At 39.6% G+C, this 22,064-nt stretch overlaps 1 protein-coding gene across 4 annotated transcripts in view; it reads left to right on the top strand.

Moving 5' to 3' along the window:
* Positions 1 to 22,064, top strand: part of SPTBN1 (spectrin beta, non-erythrocytic 1) — a 187,056-nt gene that overhangs the window by 12,980 nt on the left and 152,012 nt on the right. The gene's annotated exons all lie outside the window — the stretch shown is intronic.

Below are 22,064 nucleotides of genomic sequence, written 5' to 3'. Positions count from 1 at the left end.
CCCTTGTTAAAGGAAACCTGTTCACATGAAATAAATATATCTTTAGTGGGTCATACTTGAGAACTGCTTGTCAGTCTTCTCAACTTTTAAAGTAAGTAGATATTTAATGTAAAGAGGATATTGATAGCTGGCCCATCACTGGAATGTCGTGCAGCTGTGCAGAGCGTGAGGCTCAAATGTGCTAATTAAATATATTTTTTTTAGTAAGGATGGAATGTAGCAGCATGTGGTTAACCATTCCAGTTTGTTTTTAAAGAGGACTTTTTTTTTTTGGCCAAATATTAACAATTAGAGAGTACATTGACTTAGAAGATGTATTGCCATGTTAAATCATTCTTTTCACAGAGGTAATGAATTGGACTCCTTAAATACCGAGATTATCTTTAAAATATACCCTGATTAAGCCCACCCCATGGCCTAGTGGTTAAGTTCACGCACTCCTCTTCTGTGGCCCAGAGTTTCGCTGATTCGGATCCTGGGCACAAGCATGGCACTGCCCATCAGGCCATGCTGAGGCGGTGTCCCACATAGCACAACCAGAGGTGCTGACAACTGGAATATACAACTATGTACTGGGGCCTTTGGGGAGAAGAAGAAAAAAAGAAAAAAGAATCTGCTTCAAAATGTAGGGAGTTGGGGGCATGACTAGCTTTTAGCATCTGTAGTCATGGTGTCCCTTTTTTAAGATTTGATCTTGCTTTCCTCCCTCCTTATCAGTTCTCCTTCCTTAGTTGGTAAGTACTCAGCCTTGGGCAGTGAGGGACAGTGGGCCTCTGAGTTTGTGCAGTATTCTGATACTTGTTTTGGGGACCAATGTGCATTGGCTCATTTGGACTGAGCTGCATCCACACAGTTGGTGGTCTGATTTTTTTTATTCAGTCAGGCATTGTGCAAAGTGACCTGATGGGAATAAATGGCAGTTTGGTTGTGTAATGTGGCAACATCTTACTTAGTGTGTCTTTAAAGATAAGTGGGATGTGATTCCAGCAAGGCTGTGCATAAAAAGTTGGAATGTGTTGGAGAGCTGCCAAGAGATTAGGAGCAAGCTGTGTGACAAGCACTAATGCAGGCTTGGCTGGCCCTAAAATAGCTACAGTTTAACAAAATATCTTGAAACTTGTCATTTCTCTTGAGCAAAGTCGCTCCTCTACATGTACGTAATACCAAGAAATAGAGATGGGTGCTCTCCTCTTTAGTTTATTTTTATTTATTTATTTAGTTTATTTTTACTTATCTTTTTGTTGCAGCAGTCTTAAAAACTCTTGTGACTCTATGTAGAAAAATGCTTCTGTGTAACATCTTATCTTGTATGGTTTTACCTGGACTAATGACTAATGCATATTATCCCCAAGTTCACATTGAGCTTCCCCTGCCTCACCCACCCCACTCACTGCAAAATGCGTGGTCTTTGTGGTTTGAATAAAAATTGGGGCCCTGAAGGTTTCAAAAAAAGTCCTATATTTTATATGTGTGATAGTCATTTGGATATAAATTATTGATGTTTGAACTCTAAAACATAGAAGCAGAGTAAAAGGCATTGGTGACGGTCCTGCAGAATCTTATTTTTTTTCTTAGTTTATTCACTTTTTTGACTTCATGTTAAGTTCACTGATGGTTTGTCTGCAGTACTTGATTCTTGTTTGTAGTTGATTTACTTTCTAATTGTGGTCTCTCGATTTTTTTTTTAATAGAAAGGCTTGTTTCTTAAGTCAGGATGGTAACAACAAAGCAGGGGGTGCAGTCTTTAGGAGGGGTCCTGTGAGGTTTGGGCCTGTTGGTGACATGATGAGCACCTGCGAAGGGGGCGGTGGGTAGGTGGAGATGGGGGCTGCCTGTGGGGATAATCCAGACAATTTATTAGTTTGGGTGCTATGAAGATGAAATTTTTAAAAATGCAGTGTTTGGATTAGTGAGTGTGGAGCTAAATAAGAACAGAGAAGATTTGGATGTTAAATATAATGTGTAAACAGTGAGTGAACTTTATCCTGGGGGCCTTAGATAAAAACCAAGTTGCTATTACTCAAGAATTTCTTAAAAGATAATATTAACAAATATCTTAATTATCCTATAACAAAGTCTGTTAGAAATTTGGACTTAGATATTGCAAAAGTTTTATAGCTTTTTAGAGTATCCTGCAAATGGCTTTGTTTCTTTTGTGTGGCTGCCTTAAGATTTATAATAAACCTAAATTTTGCTTTATCGCTTTCAGTATCTTACGTATATTTTAGAGGGCCTCTCCTTGTATAGAATCAGTATTTCTAGCCCTATGTAAGTGCCTTATACAGAGATTTATAGTTCATAATTATTAGGCCTTTGGTCAATAGAATTGATGTTATATTTTTAGGTGTGTTTTTATTATACGTAAAAAACATTTTGTGTTTTCACAACATGGAAAAATATTTTGTGGAAAACGTGTAGAGATGCCTAGCTTCTTTAGATATATTGATCTTCTCATTATTAGATGGCAAATGAATTCTCTATGGTATTGTTAACGTGTTGGAAAATTCCTTTCTTTTTTTTTTTTTTTTACTACTGTTGCCAACTTTTTTTTTTCCCTGCTTTATCTCCCCAAACCCCCTCTGTACACAGGTGTATATCTTAGTTGCAGGTCCTTCTAGTTGTGGGACGTGGGACGCTGCCTCAACGTGGCCTGACGAGTGGTGCCATGTCCTCGCCCAGGATCTGAACCCTGGGCTGCCACAGCGGAGTGTGCAAACTTAACCACTCGGCCATGGATCCGGCCCCTGGAAAATTTCTTTATTGAGCCTATGATTTGTATATTTTTAAAATTGTGTTTTTGCCTTTCTCTTCTTTTACACGTTCATTGCTTTTTTAAATACCCTCCTGGATAGCCGAATTGGTGAATTGAATTCAGGAGATGTGAACTATGAGTCAGAGCCACAGGTCTCCTTTTAGCTTAGCACACCATTGTCTGATCTCGCTCTTGGATAGTTTTCACCTCAGACCTTCTATAGATTTAGAGTATACAGTCTTTGAATCTTGCAGGAGACTTCGATCATTCCCCATAAGATAAGCAGACTATTCAAAAGTAAAGTATTTGAATATTCCTTTTTTGGATTATTGTCTCAATTTGAAAATCATTTCATTTTAATTTTACACATGCATATTGGATGCCGTCTCTCTCTGTATGCCTTGTATTGGCCCAAGCTCATAAGATTAGGAACAAATAAGGTTAGCATTTAAAATATTCGAGACATAATAATTTACGGAATTTTCTTATATATGTTGGGGTGGCAGTGCACAGAACAGACGCAGGGTTTTAATTGGCTCTTTGTGCAGTGCAAAGGCAGGTGAAAACATGGCAGAAGTCTACTGCAGATGGCAGCGGAGTGGACAGGTGAGGACCACATGGAAGTTCATACCAGGGGTAGGTGGAGTAATGAGTTGATTTATGAAATGCTAGCCATCTTAGATGTTTCTACAGCTGTTGTCAGCAAGCTGAAAATAAATTGAACTTGTTGGAATGGCAAGAGTTTTGCCATCTGAATAGGCTTAGATAAAATAGTGCTTCAGATGCCTTTAAGGATACCTATTGTAACATTATTATAATAGAAAAAATTGGGTAATAAACCCAAATGTCCATCATTGTTTACTTAGAAGAAGGACTATTATGGAAGCGGTACAAGGTAGTGGTTGAGAGTGCTGACCCAGGGGCTGCCTGGGTCTGAATGCCGACTCCAGCATGGACTTGTGTGACCTTGGGCAAGTCATTCACCTACTCTCAGATCTCAGTTTCCTCATCTGTAAGATGGGGGCAATCATCATACAGACCTTAGAGGGTTATTGTGAGGATTAAATAAGTTAATATAAGTGAAGAGATTAGTCTAACGCCTGGCAAATATATAACGATTAGTTATTATGATATTGATAAAAATATTAGTGGTAGTATTGAAAACCTCATAACATAGGAAGGTTTTTAGTATCAAGGGAAAAAAGCAGAACACGAGATTACATAAATGATATCATCTCAACTATGTAGAAAAACGTGAAGAAAAAGAAGAAGAAGATACTCCAAATGTTAATTTTTGGGGGAGAGTGGTGGGATTATTTGTGATTTTTGTTTTCATCTCACTGCTTTTCTATATTTTTCACTGTTCTACAGTAACATGTCTTACTGTTATAATTTGAAAAAATAAACTTTTTGAAAAGTGTGTGTTATCCCTTGCAGACAATTAGTACGTCAATTATAAGAACATCCTGTTTATTCTTTAAAAGCTCAGGACCTTCCATTTGACCACAGTTCGCCTCCTTTTGATTCTGCAATATAGTGCTTTCACATTCTTACAGAATGCCTCAGAGTAATGAAACTCCAAACTATTTTTAAAAAATTTCATAATTTAGATTTTCCTACTAATTTAGACTAATGGTGTAGTAAAAAACATATAGACACATGTAGTTAGATGGCTACCATCTATTAGTGATATGACTTATTATTATTAGACAAGTTATGTAATAGAGTTTTGGTTTTCTCATGTGAAAGGGAGATGATATCAACGATTATCACCTCCCAGCTATTGCAGTGTCAGGAGTGAGTGCAGCAGTCTGTGCGCATCACTTCTCAGTGTCTCGCATGTTACAGGCACTCAGTAAGTGATGTTGCTCCCCTCACTGCCCACCCTGGGCAACAAACTAACTAACGACAAGCAAAGTAAACTTGGTTACTTCAAATTAGTCCATACCATGGTGTTTAGTTTTAACTCACTGATCTTTAGTGCTTGATTTAAGATTCTGTAGACCAAAGTGACCTTCTTAAAGGTTCGTTCTTGTATGTTTGTTCTACTATCTACCTCCCCATCCTTCAAATGCCTCTCTTTATTTTGCCACATCTAGTCAATTTATATAGATTTATTTAAGAAAATTCTTTTCCATAGTGTAACGGGCAGGTTAGGCTGGTGCTGCAGTAACAAACATCCCCAAAAGCTCAGTGGCCCAAACTCACAGAGGTGTCTTTCTCATTCATGTTGTATGCTCATCATAGGATGGCAGGGGACTCTGCCCCATGTTTTTCTCACTCAAGAACTCTGGCTGATGGGTCATACACAAGCCATTGGCCAGAACTAGTCACCTGACCCTGCCCAGCTGTAAGGGGAGCAGGCAAGTGTAATCCACTGATGTGACCAGAAAGAGAAGAGACTGGATATGTATGACCATGAGATGTTTCTAATCAAACAAAGATAATGGTGTAGGTAATATGGTCTAACTCAGCATTTTGTATCAAGTTCTTTGAAGGTCAATTTTTGCAGTATGTTAACGTGTTATTTAAAAAGAGAATCTAGGCTAAGTAAATGTAATAGATTTCTTTAGTGAAGCCCTTCTCAGAGTCTTTATAAGCTAATAGGCATTCTATGGGGGAGAGTAGTATATGGTGTTTCCCAGACATACCTGACCTTGGAATTCTTTTCCTTTTGTTTCATAGTCTCTCTTAGGCCCAGGTTTTCATAGAATATACTTTGGGATATGCTAGTCTAATCTGTTCTCATACAAAGCAAAAATATTAGAGTTTGCATTTTAATTATTGCATACAGTGGGGAGAAGCTTTGTTTTTATTGTTTGTTAGAAGTGTTGATTATTTGAAGAGTCTGATTTCTACTGCTATGAATCAAATTGCAGGCAGTGTTTTTTTAAAGTTTAGTCATTATTGGTTCCATGCCTGTGTTGAATCCTTAGGATTTTTCTTCATTTAGTTCTTTTGTGTTCTAAACTTACCATTGAAAAGAGAAAGGTAAACAAACCATGACCACGCATCTTAGTGGTTATAAAAGATTAAATTGGTTTGAACAGATGGCCCAAACACATATAATTTTTATTGGCTTCAACATTTTTTTCTTGGTTCTCTCTGACTTTCTGTAACAAATTTTCTGGAAGTTTTGACACTACTGAAATGAGAGCTCTGATAAGAAGCAGGGTCTCACAACTTTCGTCAAGAGGTATTACTTATTTCTCTACCAGGAGCCCTTGGAGTTAAGCATGGTATTTGTTGCCAGGGGTTTTATGCCTGCATATGTAACAAATCTCAATATGGAAGTTTTCACTTAAATGTGGCTGTAAACTTCATGTAATAAAACTTGAGGTAGGAAGGAGCTCTTCCTGTTTCGTAACTATGGGTGAGTAAAACTTGGTAATGACTAACCTCCCAGATCTTTGAGTTTATGACTTTTTTTTTTTAGTGATAAATTCACTTTCTGTTAGAAATCACGTGAAGTCCAGGCTGAGAATTTGGTGTTCATTTTCTCTTTTGTTTGTTTTTTTGCTTTGTGAGTGAAAAGGTGTGAAGGGCAATTGCTGTTTCGTGACAGGAAAGACTTTTAAATCTGTCCGATAATTCAGCAGCTCTCTGTTCCTCCCTTTTCCCACTGCCATTATAATCAGGAGCCGGCCAGTAGTAAACTTGCCTTATTTAGGTGACTGGTGAGGATTTGAGACAGGAAAAACCTTCTTTAGCCCATGGTTTCCAGTCTTGTCTTCTTTGTTGATTTTAGTATCGTAGAAAAAGCCTTCATGACCTACTGCAGAAAAAACATTGAAAACCATTTTTCACATGGCCCGGGGCTGACAGGAGTCAAACTTGATATATCAAGGAGTATTACAAGCTTGAGAACCCTCACCGTTCACCACGGGGCTGCTCCCTAGCCTGGTCACAGGACAGTTGCCTGTAGCAGGCCATCCACGTATGTGACGACCTCAGATGCTTGTGTTGGGTTTCAGCAATGGTAGCGTTGGTATGGGTCTTCTTTTGCGAGAGGATTGTTTATTTCCTCACCTTTGGGGACCTGTCGTGCTGTCCTCTCCTGGACCACCCTTGTGGACCAACCAGTTAGGAAGCCAAATGTTAGGCAGGTTTGCGGTAGAGCAGTGTTTTCACATTGCACGCTGCAGTTCGTGGTCAGAAAGGTTGTGGAGAATACATAGAATTAGGGGTTTTAGAGCTGGGTGGGACCTTGTAGACCTTAGTACATCCACTCCATTGTATGAAGGAGGAGACAAGCTCAGAGAAGTCAAGTGAAGTCACACAGCCTCACACATGTGTACGCACTGAAATTACCGTGTTAAGTCAGCAGTAGTTATTCTGAACCATTTGCAGATGTATGGGAACTCTCAGTCTCCTTGTGATCATTTTCAGTGTTCAGCCTTGACAGGCATCTTACCTGTGCTTATTTGGATCACTTGTGATGCATTTTAAAATTACATATACACCAAGTGAGCCTGCAAGTTAATGCTCACGTTCGCTGTTTTTGTGTTGTCAAACTAGTATTAGCATTTTTTGGGAAACATTTATTGGGAAAATAGATAGCGTTTTACCAAAGATTTGAAGACGAGTTTTTTTAATTGTTATTATTAGGGAAAAAAGGAAAGCCGAGTGTGTGTGGGACCAAAAGTCACCACATACAGCATATCGACCTTTGTCTTAATAAAAATAGCAAGCAACTGTGCCCTGGCTGTCTGGGCCAGGCTGAAGGAATTTGAAAGTCACTCTGAAATAGAAAAGGATCTGGTTAAATATTACTATGAAAAGTTGAATGTGCTTAAACATTTTCAGGACCAGGGAGGTAGACAGAGGCTGACTGAAGAATTCTCTCTGTCCACAGATGGTTTGTGCTGTGTATTATCGATGATTTAAAGGGGGATGGAGGACAGTTCTGAAAAACATGACCCTCATGTACCCCATCCCTCACCCCACACTGATTTGTAACCATGTAAGAAATCCAGGGTATGATGGGTAAAAATAAAAAAAAATGCCATCATCCCAAATCCTCTTCTGTGGAGGGTAAGACTTGGGAGAGAGTATCTTACAGTGGTTGGCTTCTGTGTCTGGAGCCACACTACCTGATAGAACCGTGCCTCTGCTAGTTACTGACTGTGGGTCTTTGGGAGGTGACCATATAATTTATCATCCAAAGCGAGTAATTTATGAGAGTGAAAGGGGACACTTTTAATAATTGTACCAAGACAACAGGCAGAAACCAGGACTGCCTGAGGCAAACCAGGTAATATGGTCACCCTAATCTTACCAAATTACCTAATGTCTGTGTCTTAGTTTCTTCACCTTGTAAAATGGGCATGATGATAATACTCGCCTCTCAGGGGATTAAGTACAATAAAACATGTAAAGTGTTTGGAATGTTGTTTGGCTCATAATAACTGTCCAATAGAGTTAGCTATTTTTAGAAAACTATTATGTAGGATACTAAATTCACACAATAACCACATATATTCAGTTTACTTTCTCGTCATATTATTTCTCCATAGCAAATTTTGCTTTTAATTTTTATTGAATGAATAGTAGCATTTACTAATGATTTCTTCCATTTGTGGCACCTACTCAAACTTAATTACTTGCTTTATCTGAACCCATTACTCAGATAAAGGCTGTGAAAGTAAATTACCTTTAATTTGTCAGCTACCCATGTACCTGGCACTTAGTTATATAATTAGCATCTGTGATCCAGAGAAGGATGACAATTGGGGCACTGTTTATCAGGTGGTGGCTAATTTGGATCCACATTAGAGAGCACAGTTTTTACGGTTGACCCTGAGATACAGGAATGGCTGGATGGTTGAGTGGGTGGAGAGTGCCAAAATTAGATCTCCTTCTTGCCTGTCTCAAGTTGAATTTTCCCAGCGTAGTGATGTGTAGCATTACCAGATTTAGGAAAAACAAAGAAACCAGAATGCCCGGTTAAATTTGAATTTCAAATAATCACATCTTTTTTAGTATAACTGTGTCTTGTGAAATAGGTGGGGCATACTTATAATAAAAATTCATTGTTTATCTGAAATTGAGCTTTCATTGGTGTCCTGTATTTATTTGGCAATCCAGTTATGTAGTCTAAAGAGACTTGTTACCCTATTCAGTGTAACCCTTATTCAGATGTATATACACAAGCATAATTCAGTTCCTATTGTAGGTATTGTGTTAGCTTTTAAAAAGTCGGTGTTTTTTGCCCTCCATTGGAATGCACAGTTGAGAAGCTGTTACTGAGTAGCTGCTGCTGGGTATCCACTAAGGCCAAGATAAAAAAGGAATTCAGTCTGGTTCGCCACAGCAGCAGGGATTGCATTTGCTGTGTGAGAACTTCTTGGCTGTGAGTATGGATGGACTGAAGCCAGCCCTTTCTCCTTGGAGGGGAGTCCCTCGGTTAAGGTGACTTGTTGAAGCCTTGGCCAACTCAGGGAGTTCTTGGTTTTGTGATTGAATTACTTTAGTAATAATCTGGGGCGCGAGGGGGAGCGGGTAGGGTGTTAATTTTCAGTCATTTATATTTCACTTGTCAGTGTAGAGGGAACAACTTTTATTATCATTAAGCGTGACCTTCAAATACTCTTCCCATTAAAATCTCTTCTTCCTGTTTCTGACTTTTAGTTGTGCTGCCTAGAAAATACTGGCCATTTTTTTTGCATCAGCCGCGGAACTCTGTCAGCATTCAGCCTGCTGGGCGCTCCGTGTCTTTGGGAAGTGCTGATTGGAAGATGAGAGGCTGTGGAAACCTGAGTGTCTATTTGCATTTTTCAAACTCTGGGGATGATGCCTCTGTTAAGTCAAGTCTCACAGAAGAAGTTTCACCAGGTTAATGATACACTTGGTAAAATTAGTAATTGCAAGTAAAGGTTGAGATTGTGCCCCCTGGAGAAGAGTGAGCCAGAGCAAATGGATTTTGGACCAATACTGGCTTTCTAACTGCTGCTATTTAAAAAGTTTAATGTACCCAATGAAAAGGCACAAGTTTCAGATTATCCTTTGGAAAAAAATACACAGTGGTGAGAGCTTACTATCTCAGGTACAGAGAGTGTGTGGATGGGTTAGCCAAGGGAAGAAAACCTAGTTAGAGCTGTTTGTTCAAAGTACCAGATTTGGAGGTATATTTTGTTGTTAACTGGTGGCTTTCCAGAAAATAAATTAGTTATATGTAAAGACTCAGCTAGCCTGGCTTTAGATGCTGATAGTTATTTTGAAAAACTCTTTTCCCTCCTTCTTTTACCTCCCTTTCTGAGCTGTTTCCTTTTCTCATTGCTGCATTAGTGGCCCATTTTTGGGGCTTGTGGTTTTGCTTCTCAGACAAACCTTTGTCATAGTGTCAGAGGAGAATTTGCATGACAGGTGGAATATTTGGCTTAATTGTTTACATGCCTTAGTGTTTGCAGGTGGCTGGTTGGATGAGGATTGGCTATTAGTGATAGAAATGTTCACATTTTAGAGCCGTGATTCTCTATCAAGACAGCACATTTGCGGGGGCCGGCCCCATGGCTGAGTGGTTAAAGTTCTGCGTGCTCCGCTTTGGTGGCCTGGGTTTGTGGATTCTGATCCTGGTCGTGGACCTATTCCACTCATTGGCCATGCTGTGAAGGCATCCCACATAGAAAATAGAGGAGGACTGGCACAGATGTTAGCTTAGGGCTAATCTTCCTCAAGCAAAAAAAAGGGAAAGATTGGCAATGGATGTTAGCTTGGGGCAAATCTTCCTTATCAAAACAAACAAAAAACCCATTGTATCACCTGAGGAGCTTTAAAAAATGCAGATGTGTAGGTCCCATTCCCCCCCCCCCATCAAACCCAATTTGATTTAATTATCTGGGGTACAAAATGGGCCCCAGGACTTTCAACAGCTCCCCAGGTGAATTCAATGTATGACCACCTTCACACATTATCCTTTGGTCTACTCTCAGAATTATGGCTCTAGTCTATGCTGTTTGTTAGCTTAGCCATGAGCCCCATGGGCTACGTACATTTAAATTAATAAAAGTTAACTAAAACTGAAAATTCAGTTCCTGAGTCACACTAGCATCATTTCAAATGCTCAGTAGCCACATAAAGTCATGGCTACTCTTATGAACAGATGTAGAATGTTTCCAACATGGCAGACAGTTCTGTTGGACGGCCTAGATTTCGGCTGTCCGTAGGATGTCAACAAAAGAGAGAAGAGCCATGAACATCTGAGAAGTCTGACACAGGAAGGAGAAGCTTGGGGTAGAGCTAATCCAACAGGACTTGCCAGGACTGAGTTACTGCGTACGTTTTTAGCAGCCTTTTTCTCAATGGTCTTTTGGCACCAGAAGCCCTGCAGCAGTTGGTGCAATGGATTATGTGTCACCTCTTGCTGAAAGGACCCGTTTAAAGCAGGCTGGCCTGAAGGGGTGTAGTAAGGACTAGGGGCAGGAAAATGTGAACTCGGAGGAGTCCAGGGCCAGGAAGGAGAGAATTAAGCTTTATTCTTGCAGAGCCGAGGAATGCCCTTTAAGGGACTGAAGCATGAGTATTTGGGGTAGAACTAGGTGAGAGGGGATTTTATCCCTTCTGTTGAAGGAGCACCTGCCTCAGTTGTTTGCCTCTCCTGGTCATCTCTGGTGTGTGGGTGAGAAGGACGGTGCCAGCACATATTTCCAGTGAAATCAAGTTCCCTCTGGGCCCCCATGTTCTTGGGAGGTGGGACAGGGAGGAGTTGAGAGAATGGGATCAAACTAAATAACTTTTATTCAGATATATCAAATAAAGGTCCAAGTAGGGTAGAGTCATGGAAAAGAGAAAGAGAGGAAAAATGAAGTAAGCTAAAGGGTGTGGATTTTGTAAATGATGCTTTCCTCAGGCAGATCCTGTTCAGGAGTGAGAAACCCTCAGGTGGAGAGGCTGTCTTGAGGCGACACTCCAGTCTGTACCCTCCAGGCTCTTTGCTGACTTCCTCTCTTGCATTTCGCTGGACGTTAGCGCCTCCCCAGGAACAGATTTCTGTTGCTTTCCCTGAGTCCACCACCAAGAAAATTCCAAGTGTCCCTGGGCACAGGGCATGGGTAGGAAGAGCTCTGACAATGCTTGAATCAAAGCGTGCAGGTGGTCCAGGGGCTTGAGTCCCGACAGCTTAATATGACCTGTGAGTCACTCGAGTTTTTCCTATGTCGTCATTGTCTGCTGTTAACCGGGGGTGAAGTTTAGGTGCCTATTGCAGGCCTCATTTCCTCGCTTTTGTTACACTCATCACGTGAGTTTTTCCTGATGGGTTTGTGTCTGAATATCTGTACCGGCAAGGGGTAACCTCACAGCACTGCCGGCCTCCTGCCGAGGAACCAATGATCAGGACCTCCTGCCTGTTACTTCTACTTGGCTTTGACTCCTGGAGGAGACACCTACTTCCTTCCCTTCCCATTGTCAGTGAGTTTTATACATTTTGTTAACACTCACCCTTTATTTTGAATTCTGTCCAGCACTTTTATTTTGCCTGGTTTTCTATTTTCTTTCCTCAAGCTCAGAGAGCTAGATAGAAAATGGAGGATTGGAAAGACCAAAAGAAATGCTAAGAAGAATCATAGGAAAACGAGCATTGACTGCTATCTCGTGTGGTAGGGAGCCATCCTGGTAACTCTTGAGGGAGCAGCCTGACCTCTTGCTTATGGATTTTGGAGGCCTCTACAGAACTGAATTTTAAAGGGCAAGTAGGAAAGTTACCTCCAAGCCCTTGAAAATTTGCATTCTGAAGTACTGTAACCTTTCAGTTCTTAGTATAGTACGCAGAGAAATCTAGGAATGAGTAGACGTGGGTTCTCAACAATGAAGTTGCATTGCGGTTAAAACCAAAGGATGAGGTGCTGCCTTAGAAATCATCTTGTTTGGTGGTTTCCAGACATGTACATCAGAACCACCTCAGGGCCTTTTAAAAAATTGTAGGTTCTGGTCACATCACATGCCTGTTGAATACAATTTCCAGGCACAGGGCCCAGGAATCTGTATTTTAAAATTCCTGGGTGATTTTGGTGAGCAACCAAGGTTGGGAACCAGTGGCCTTATCGTCTTGCCTCAATTTTCAGATGAGGGAACTGAGGACTAGCATGGTGGACTGATTTCCTTGCAGTTAAAGGTAGCCAGAGGGAGGACTAAATCAGGGACCTCTCTGAGGTCCCCTTCACTCCTGAGAATCTGTGACTCTGCTTTCACCTTAGACAGACTGCTGTGATGTCTGACTCATACTGTCAGTCATATGTATGAAGACTGTCATACAGTCTTCTTTCTGAAATTACTTCTTTTCGTTTTATTTTTGGGAGTGGGTTAAATTCTGCTCCTGTTTCATTTCTCATCGTGCTTTCTCTTACTTCACTATAAAGGGTGGCATGTCACAGGTCCTGCGTGGTCACACAAGCTGGGTGTGAGCTTTGAAGGTGATCTCTGGGACTCTCTTTCTCAGATTTCAGTATTGTGCATTATCTCATCCTGGTGGCTTCTCTGTGATTTACAGTTTCCTCCCTCCCCTCACCATTAAAAAAAAAAGTCCTATCTTTTGATATATTTCTGGCTGCAAAATAGCTCCAGATGGTACATTTTGTATAGGGGAAAAAAAAAAAAGAATGAATAGTGTTAGCTGGATAGATGAGGCTGTGGGGGAGTCCAAAGCGGAGGGAACAGCATGCTCAAAGCCATGGAGAGAGAAGATAGTGTGCTTTGGGAGGTGTTCTGTGGTGGCCCAAGCCAAGGGAACGTGTTGAGGAGTGAAGAGAGCTGAGACAAGGTGAAAGGTCTTGTGTGCCTTGAAAGGAGATTTTACCCAAAAGATGAAGGGGATGGGAGTTGAAAGATTTTAGGCAAGGTTGTGTGTTTTTCAAAGCTCATTTGAGCTCTGGTACAGAGGGGAATGAACTTCAGTAGGGCAAAATGGCAGAGCAGGAAATAATTTAGTCAAGAAACGCTGAGGGGCTTTACTAAGGTCAAGGTTATAGTTCTCAGTTTTTTGCGGTCCAGAGAAATTGTTAATAATAAACCTGACTGACTGGAAAAACTGAATCCTGAAGGCATCATAGTCTGTCCGTGTGAGGGTTTACCTTCTCTCCCACATAGTCATACATTGCGAAGATTTGCCAAATCCATATTCAGGGGTTGAAGATTGCCCACATTATTAACAGGATTTTATAATTTTCAAATATGTTCTCTTTCTTTTGATTACTCTACAATTATGTAGAAAAAATTTTATTACCTACTAGATGTTATGATTTGAACTGTTGTGCTGATCAACATTCTTGGTGAAGAACTGATCGGAAATTGTTGATCATATTATGTAAGAATAATTTTTTGGAGTAAATATGTTCCTGAAGAGTTGCATGTAAAGTAAAATTTTGAACATCATATTTTAAGTGCCTTATAGCTATGCACCATTTAAATTAATCCTTTTGAAACTTCTGTGGTTTGAAGCATCACTTTTAAGTAATTTACTTCTTATTTCTCTCTTTTCTAAATCTTGATTTTCCTATTAGGTTTTGCTTATAGGCCCTTAAAGAAACAGAAATTTAGCATTGCTGGTGAACATAGTTATTTAGACGTTTCCAGACAAATAATGTACTTTAAGAGCTTAAAAAAACCTGTAAAATATTTGTTTTGAGGATACATTTATGAAAGTAATACATTTCTTAATTTTCCTGTAATCCTAGGGCTAACTTGTTAACATTTTGGTGTACTTCTTCCAGGTCTTGTTTATTTACCCTGTTCACACACTTACACTCACATACTTACACTGCACTTTAGTTTTTATGGAATTGTGCTCACTTTATTACATCATGAGTTGTATCTATGGTAAAAATATTTTTGAAAACTTTTTTCACGGCTGTGTAAAGTACCCATACAGTCCTCCATTTCTACTGGACATTTAGGTTGTCTTTGGTTTTTTTGCTACTATAAAAAGCACAGTGATGAGCATCATTGCGTTCAAATTGTTATCCAAATTCACCTTTTCCCATTGATTCCTAAGAGGGAAATGGATGGATCTAAGGAATTTTATTTAACACCTGTTTCTAAGGCTGTAAGTTCCCATGACCTCCTTGCAAGTGTCTTACTTACTCCCCTTGTGTTGACTGGTGTGTTCCTGTAGCAAATACCTTCAAACTTGTGCAGGCTGGTAGCATTTGATATGAGATTTGGTTTTTGTTACTTAAAAGATTGCTGCTGGAACATTTATGTCAATCACAGTAGTCATTATGCTGAGGACACAAGGACATGTGTCTTATATCTCAAGCAAGGATACTCCCAGCCTACAGTGGAAATTAATTGACTACTGGGTGGATTTCCTTTCTTTTCGTGTGGAATAAGAATGAGATTTATTTGCTTGTATAAACTAGAGCAGAAAAGTTAATAGAATAATAAAAGCTCTCAGACTCTATTTAGCTCTTATTATGCTTTTATACTTAGATTCTTTTAAAACTGTGTTAAGAATACTGTTGTGCTGTTTAATGTGTCTACAGAATATTGAATTTTTACAGAATATTTTACAGAATATTGAGTATTTACCAGAAAACCCAATCCCTGAAGTTTAGATAGAACCAAAGAGTATATCTTGATGTTTTCAGTGTTATAATTTCCTTTATGCTCCAGATGACTCTTATGTATATATCCTGTAAACCGTATACTTTTATGTGTTCTGGATTTAAATAGGTTAAAGTTGGGGAAGAGGGTCCCAGACTAAGTACCAAGATGGAATATTTTCATGTAGAACTACTTTTCTCTTCTTTTGCTCATGTTGTGTTTACTGCTGTATAGCTCCTTAATCAGGAGGCCCTTTAAATCTTATATCTAAATTTGGGTACTGATAGGGTGGCTGTCAAAGACCCAGAAAGTCAATACAACTTCCCCAAAGTCACATGAGCGGGTTACTGTCTTTTCTTGGAACACATACAAAGAAAGAGTCCTTCTTCAAGACTGATATAATCACAATGTCATGCTCTTTCTCACAATACCACTGTAGAGAATTACAGAGACAGAAGCAATTAAATGCTACCATCCAAATCCTGAAAAGAATTAGGCTCAGTGTAGGGGAATTGGGCAGTGGACAGAGCGCAAATTTTTATATAACTGTAATTAATATAGCCATGCTCATTTGAAGTTAAAAAACTTCAAATGTGAAGATTGGATTTTAGAAGTTACAGAGAATGATTATTCATATTATGAAATGACTCATCCCTTATAAATGGACTTATTATCTTTCTTTTAAGAGATATTCCCCTGGCGCATTTAGGTACTTGTCTGCTCATTTTTTTTTGTTGTTGTTTTAATTGAATTAGAATGCCCTATGATGCAGTTTCTTAAAAAATTATGATATGACCCAGGTGTTCCACTCCTAGGCATTTACCCAAGAGAAATGAAAGCATATGTCCACACAAAAACTTGTACACAAATGTTCATAGCAGCTTTATTTTGTAGTAGCCCCAAACTGGAAACAACTCAAATACCTATCACAGGTGAATGGATAAATAAATTGTGTTATATCCATACAGTGGAATACTACTCAGCAATAAAAAACGAACTCTTGCTATATGCAACAACATGGGTGAATCTCAAAATAATTATGCTGAGTTAAGAAGCTAGATAGAAGAAGAGTCATACTGTATGATTCCGTTTATATGGGAGATACAGACTAATCTCTAGTGACAGAAAGCAGATCTGTGGTTGTCTGGGGGTGGGGGCTGAGGATAAGTAGGGGTGGGCTAGGTGGAATGGACTGCAAAGGGGCGTGAGGAAACTTTTTGGAATGATGTGTCATTTTCTTGATTGTGGTGATGGTTTCACAGGTGTATACATATGTCAAAACTTACCAAATTGTGTAATTTATGTGCAGTTTGTTATGCTTATTGTATGTCAACCATAGCTCAGTAAGTCCTCTTCCCACCTGTCTACTGGCTCTACTGCTCTGTTGTATCCCACTCAGCCCACTCGCAGTCAAGAACGAGGGCAGGAATGGGCCAACAGTTGTAGTCCAGTGTGCAGAATGCTGCACTAAATATGGGCACAGTGGGGTGCAGTGAAGGCCCCCCCTCCAGAAGGTGAGCTTGCGCTGAGTGTGAGAGAGGGGTATTTCAGCGGGTGTGCAGAGTCTGGAAACTGCAGGGGGGTTGAGCTGTGTGGCATGATGATGTGTGTGAGTTTGTGGCAGGGGATCTGACTGGGGGTAAGCAGAGGCCTTGTGTTCTTATCATACAGTCTGAAGCTTAGTTTTGAAAGCCCTGGGGCATCACCGATGGGTGGTAAGCAAGGGAAAGACAAAATCTGCTCAGGGCCCTTGTCCATGTCTGGGAGGATGAGGAGGCAGGAATCTCAGGTTCAGAGCTCAAGGAGCCCTTCTGAGATGCCACTCCCCAGTCTGTCCAAAGAATGTTCCTGCCAGAGAGAACCTTGTTATCCAATAGGGATCTGTCTTGCCAGACGGCTCTGCTCTGTCCAAGAAACTGCACATCACTTTGGAATCCCACCTGTACAAATGCTTAACATTTCTCATTTGAAAAATAAAGTGTTCTTTGTAGAAACTAAGGAAAATACAGTTTCCTTAAGAAAAATAAGAAATTTTAAACTGCCTTTAATCCCACCACCCAGTGCTAACTACTTTTAACATTTTGGTATTTATTATTCCAGGTAAATAAATGTATGTCTTCAAACAAAAATAGAATCATAATATGCGTATTTTGTTACCTGGTATTTCATCTGAGCATTGTCTCATGTTTTATGTATACATATAAAATATCATTTTTATTTAATGCATGAGCATCTACATATTATATGTATCATGATTTATTTAACCAAATTCCTTTTTGGCATTTTTTTTGGTTATAAAATTTTAAAAATTCTGGGAAAGCTAGAATTTTATTTAAAAGCAAATAAAGAATGTACAGTTAGTTAAAATTTTATTCAAACATGTATTTTTTTAGTTTATATTACGAAAAAAATAGCCTTGGGCTAGTGGGTGTTGTAACTAAATGAAGGGGAGGGTCGTCCATTTCTAGAATTCCACATGGGTACGTTCAGTGGTTCTGGGTGACCCAGTGATAATTGTTTCATCTGTGCTGTTCACGAAAAGTAACCACCATTGTGAACTCTCTTGTTTTAAAGGAAGACTTCTTCCTTATCAGAAATAAGTTAAAAAGTATAAAAAACAATAATAGCTAACATATTTTTGAATATTAATGTATTGTTTTAAGCACTTTACATGTTACCTCATTTAATTCTCAAAAACAATTTTATGTGGTATAGATTCAATTATTTTTCCTGTTTGACAGATAAATAAACAAGCACAGAGAGATAACTTACTCAAATAAGTGGTCAATTTATAATATGAAAACATTGAATGATGGTAGTAAGCAAACACGTGCAAAGTAAAGTAGCAGTGAGAAATTCCTTTAGAGACCTGTAGTGATCTTAACCATAACACTTGGTGCTGATCAGGGTGGAGGGAAAACAGGGCCTCTGGTACGGTGCTGGTGGGAGGGTCCATTTCGGTAGGGCAGTAAGTTTCTCTTCTAGAAATTTATCCTAAGAAAATAGTTGATCAAGTTTACAATGGTATTACCACATTCCTGAAAATATTATTGAGAATAGTGAACAACTGTGTGTCTTATAGTAAGGACTTGGTTAAATAAGTTATGGTACATCCATTCTGAGGAACACTGCTCAGCTATCAAAAATGATGATTTGACCATATGTTTGTGGAAATAGTTGTTCAGGAAGTAGTAAATGGGGATAAACATTCAGCATGGACATCCGTGCACACTGTGTTTCTGGTTGGGTATTTGACCCCCCACAAGGGAACCAGCATACGTGGCTTCCTCCTTTGTTTACTGCAGTGCCAGAGACATGTGTCATCTGTTGACCCATAGGATGCATGTCCTTCCAAGGAACCCCTGGAGTTTCTGTGGGGAACCCTCTGGGGTTCTCTGAAAATAAGTGTTATAAAAAATGCTTGGCTTAGAGGAAGGAGAGAAGGAATGAATATATTTTGTTATTGATCTTATATTAACTTCATTTAACAAATGCAGAAACAGAATTTTATAACTAGGAAGTCCAGCCACAGCAGAACTATGAGTTGGTTTTGTTTTCTTCGTTTTTCCAGTCCTCCTCTGGGCCTCCCTCCATACCTTCCTTCTTCTTCCCTTGAGACTTGCTCCACCCAAATGAGTGTTCCTCTTTACTTGTTTATTGTCTTGCCCCTCGGTGCTAGGACTTTACTTTTTTCCTACCAAAGTTTACTTGTCCTCGGTCTCATTCCCCCTCAAGTCCTTTTGGATTCAGATGTTATATTGAACAATGACTTGATGTGTTCCCCTTCTTAGGTAGTTGAAATTTCACAACTGCCTTTTCTCAAAGCTGTAACTATTTTGGGAATTTCAGAAATCATAACACTTTCCACCCTACCTCGCAAGGGCAGCTGACCCTGAATCCTCCTCCAAAACAGAATTTAAAGGATGCCTTGATACCCAAAACTTCTTTTCCTGTGTTGCAGAAAGAACCGTGTGGTGTGCTTTCTACATTTTGAAAAATGTCTGCAAGTATTTTGGGAATTGAGTTTCGGGAAGGGCTACCCTCTGGCTGAACCCTGCTTAAAAAATCCATAAATAGAGGGTTTCGGCCCTTCGCTGCAGGACAGGTGTGAGTGTGCGCCAGTGACCTAACAGCCAGAGACCATTTCTGCGAACATCCTGCCAGAAGAGTAGAGAATAACAAAGGAAAAAAACAAAGTTGATAGTTGATTTTCTTGTTGAGGGCATCTATCAAGAATCGAGCTGCTGTCGACTTGCTTTTATATACTTTTGCTTAAAGAATGGGTGTTAGAGAGTCCCGATTGGAAAACCCTTTTGTGTTATGTTTTATTAGGTTGGGGGTACCGCATGGAGATGAGACTTCAGGATCTGGAGCCAAACCCAAATCAACAGGCAGCAATGGGATATTGCTAAGAGCTGCATAGACCAGTGCTTCCAGTGGGGCCTTCTGTAATGACGGGAATGTTCTATACCTGTGTTGTACAGTTGCCATGAGCCACATGTGGCTTCTGAGTGCCTAATGGCTAGTACATTGAGGAGCTGAATTTTAAATTTTATTTAATTGTAATTCATTTAAATTTAAATAGCCACATCTGGCTCCTGGCAACTGTAGAGGATAGCATAGGCTAGAAAGGAAGCTAGATTGCTTGGGTTCAAATCCCGACTCCACTAACTTTACCTCTTTGACCTTGGGCAGGTTCCTTAACCACTCGGTGCCACAATTTCCTCATCTGTAAAGTACAAAAGATAATAATGCCTACCTCAAAAAGGTAATTTTGAGGATTTAATGAGTTAATATTTGTAAAGAGCTTAGGCCTGGCGCATAGAGCTGTATAAGTGTTAAATAATGCAAATATACATACATTCATAAAATTAAAAATCAAAGTCAGATCCATGTTGTATTTTCTTTCAAGAAGCTCCCATGCATCAATTATCAATGCATTTTTCTTAACCTTCCTTAAATACTGTGGAGATCAGAAAAGTCATTTATTCAGTAAACATTTATCGAGCCTTGACTTTGTGCTGGGGGCTGGAGATACACGTGGTGATGCATGAGACTTGGTTGTCATCCGTCATCCTCATAAAATAGCTAACAGTCTAGCAGAGTTTTCTCATCTGATGGTTATGGAACTTTAGAGCACGAAAGGATTTGAGAAGTAGGGGAAATGTTCAGGTGTAGACCCAGAAACCCAGAGGAACTTTGTGCCTGCCCCTGGTCAGCTAGCTGGGATTTCTATTTTGTCTCCTGACAACTAGCTCACACTTTTCCCTTTGCACCTGTGGGGCCGTGTGCGTCCTGAGGAGCTCACTGCCCACTTCAGAAGCCTTGATGTAAAATTACTATTTGTCATCTTCTGGTAAGGATTGATCTGTCAATTCTGAGATGATGATGATGATGATCCTTCTCCTATTATAAAATAGTGGCCATATTAGTAGCTTTTTGTGTGTGTTTGTTTCAATTTTTACTCCTTAACTCAATGAAAGCTGGAAACTCATGTTGGTCCATCCAGTTTTTTGTTTAACTTCACAGACTCATGAGATTGAAAAGTCTGTGTTGGACCGTACCTCCATTTGGTTTGTATAAACCTTTAAAAATGTATATATATAAGCCCCAACAGTTATGTGGCACTAAAAGTGAGAGGCTTTTGAACCATAATTGATTTGACAAGAAATGGATATAATGAAGGAAGGTGACTGGTGGTTTGCCCTTTGATTTGCTTTTAACACTTGCTAAAGAGTAGAGGGAGGAGAGAGAATCCATCAGATTGCTCTACATATGAAAAATATTAAAATGCGAGCATGGCCCAGCCACTGAGAGAAGAAAAAAATGTTTAAAGTTAAGTCTCTAAATAATGTCCTAAAAGCACAGCATTTGTAATTATCTAGTTAAATTAATAAAGGCTACAGGTAATAGAAGTAATATGGGAGGCATTTTCTGGCAGATAAAGCTTCAGGAACTTTCCCATCTGCACATGATTATGAAGCCCCTGTTGTTACTTCACTTTCTCCTTTCCTAAGGCCACATTTCTCACAACGAACTAATCGTACATAATAATAAAACCCTGGATGTCAGCCAACACAGTTTTGGCTAACTTTTAGAGTGTTTGCGAAAGTTGAAAAAGCAACGCAGCTGTAATACTGGGTACTTTCCAACAGAGGATATGTTTTCCAGATGAAAGCACAAATAGTAATTGAAATGTAATCAGTATTTTTGGCATCTTGGTATTATAATTCTTTTCACTTTTTGTTATGTTAATTGGTCATTTCTTAGGATTTGTTTTGTGCTTTTTCTGCGGTCTATAATCCACTAAAAGTGAGGAAATGAACGAATGTTTCAGGCAGTTTTTCAATCCTTCTTTTAAAAAAAACAATGGCAAGTAATCTTATTTGTTAGCTGAAGACTTATTTTAAATAACCATAAAATTTTCGTTTAAGATATTTTATTGTGAAACTCGTATTTCAGGGACCAGAGGGAAGAAAACCTGAATCCCGAATACAGGGTCGGAATTTTAGAGCTGACTGGAAACTTTTAGTTCATCAGATAGACTCAGTGTTCATCAAGTGTTTTCAGGGCCTGGCCGGCTGGAGATGCCCCTTGCCTTTGAGACTTGCCCTACTCAGTGATGAGCTCACCTTCTTGGTCCCATCCACCACCCTGAAGGGGGGGGGTGCAGATGAATTCATTGGTATTTGGGACTTAGGAAGCTTTTTGTTTTGTTCAAGGTGCACGGGGCTCTGGTTCGATCAATAGTTCTCAGCCCTTAAAAAGCCTGATG

This window comes from Equus asinus, chromosome 6, assembly GCF_041296235.1.
Source record: "Equus asinus isolate D_3611 breed Donkey chromosome 6, EquAss-T2T_v2, whole genome shotgun sequence".
NCBI classification, from domain to species: domain Eukaryota; kingdom Metazoa; phylum Chordata; class Mammalia; order Perissodactyla; family Equidae; genus Equus; species Equus asinus.
Note: the sequence above shows the minus strand (reverse complement) of the source record. Positions and strands in the feature narration are given on the sequence as shown.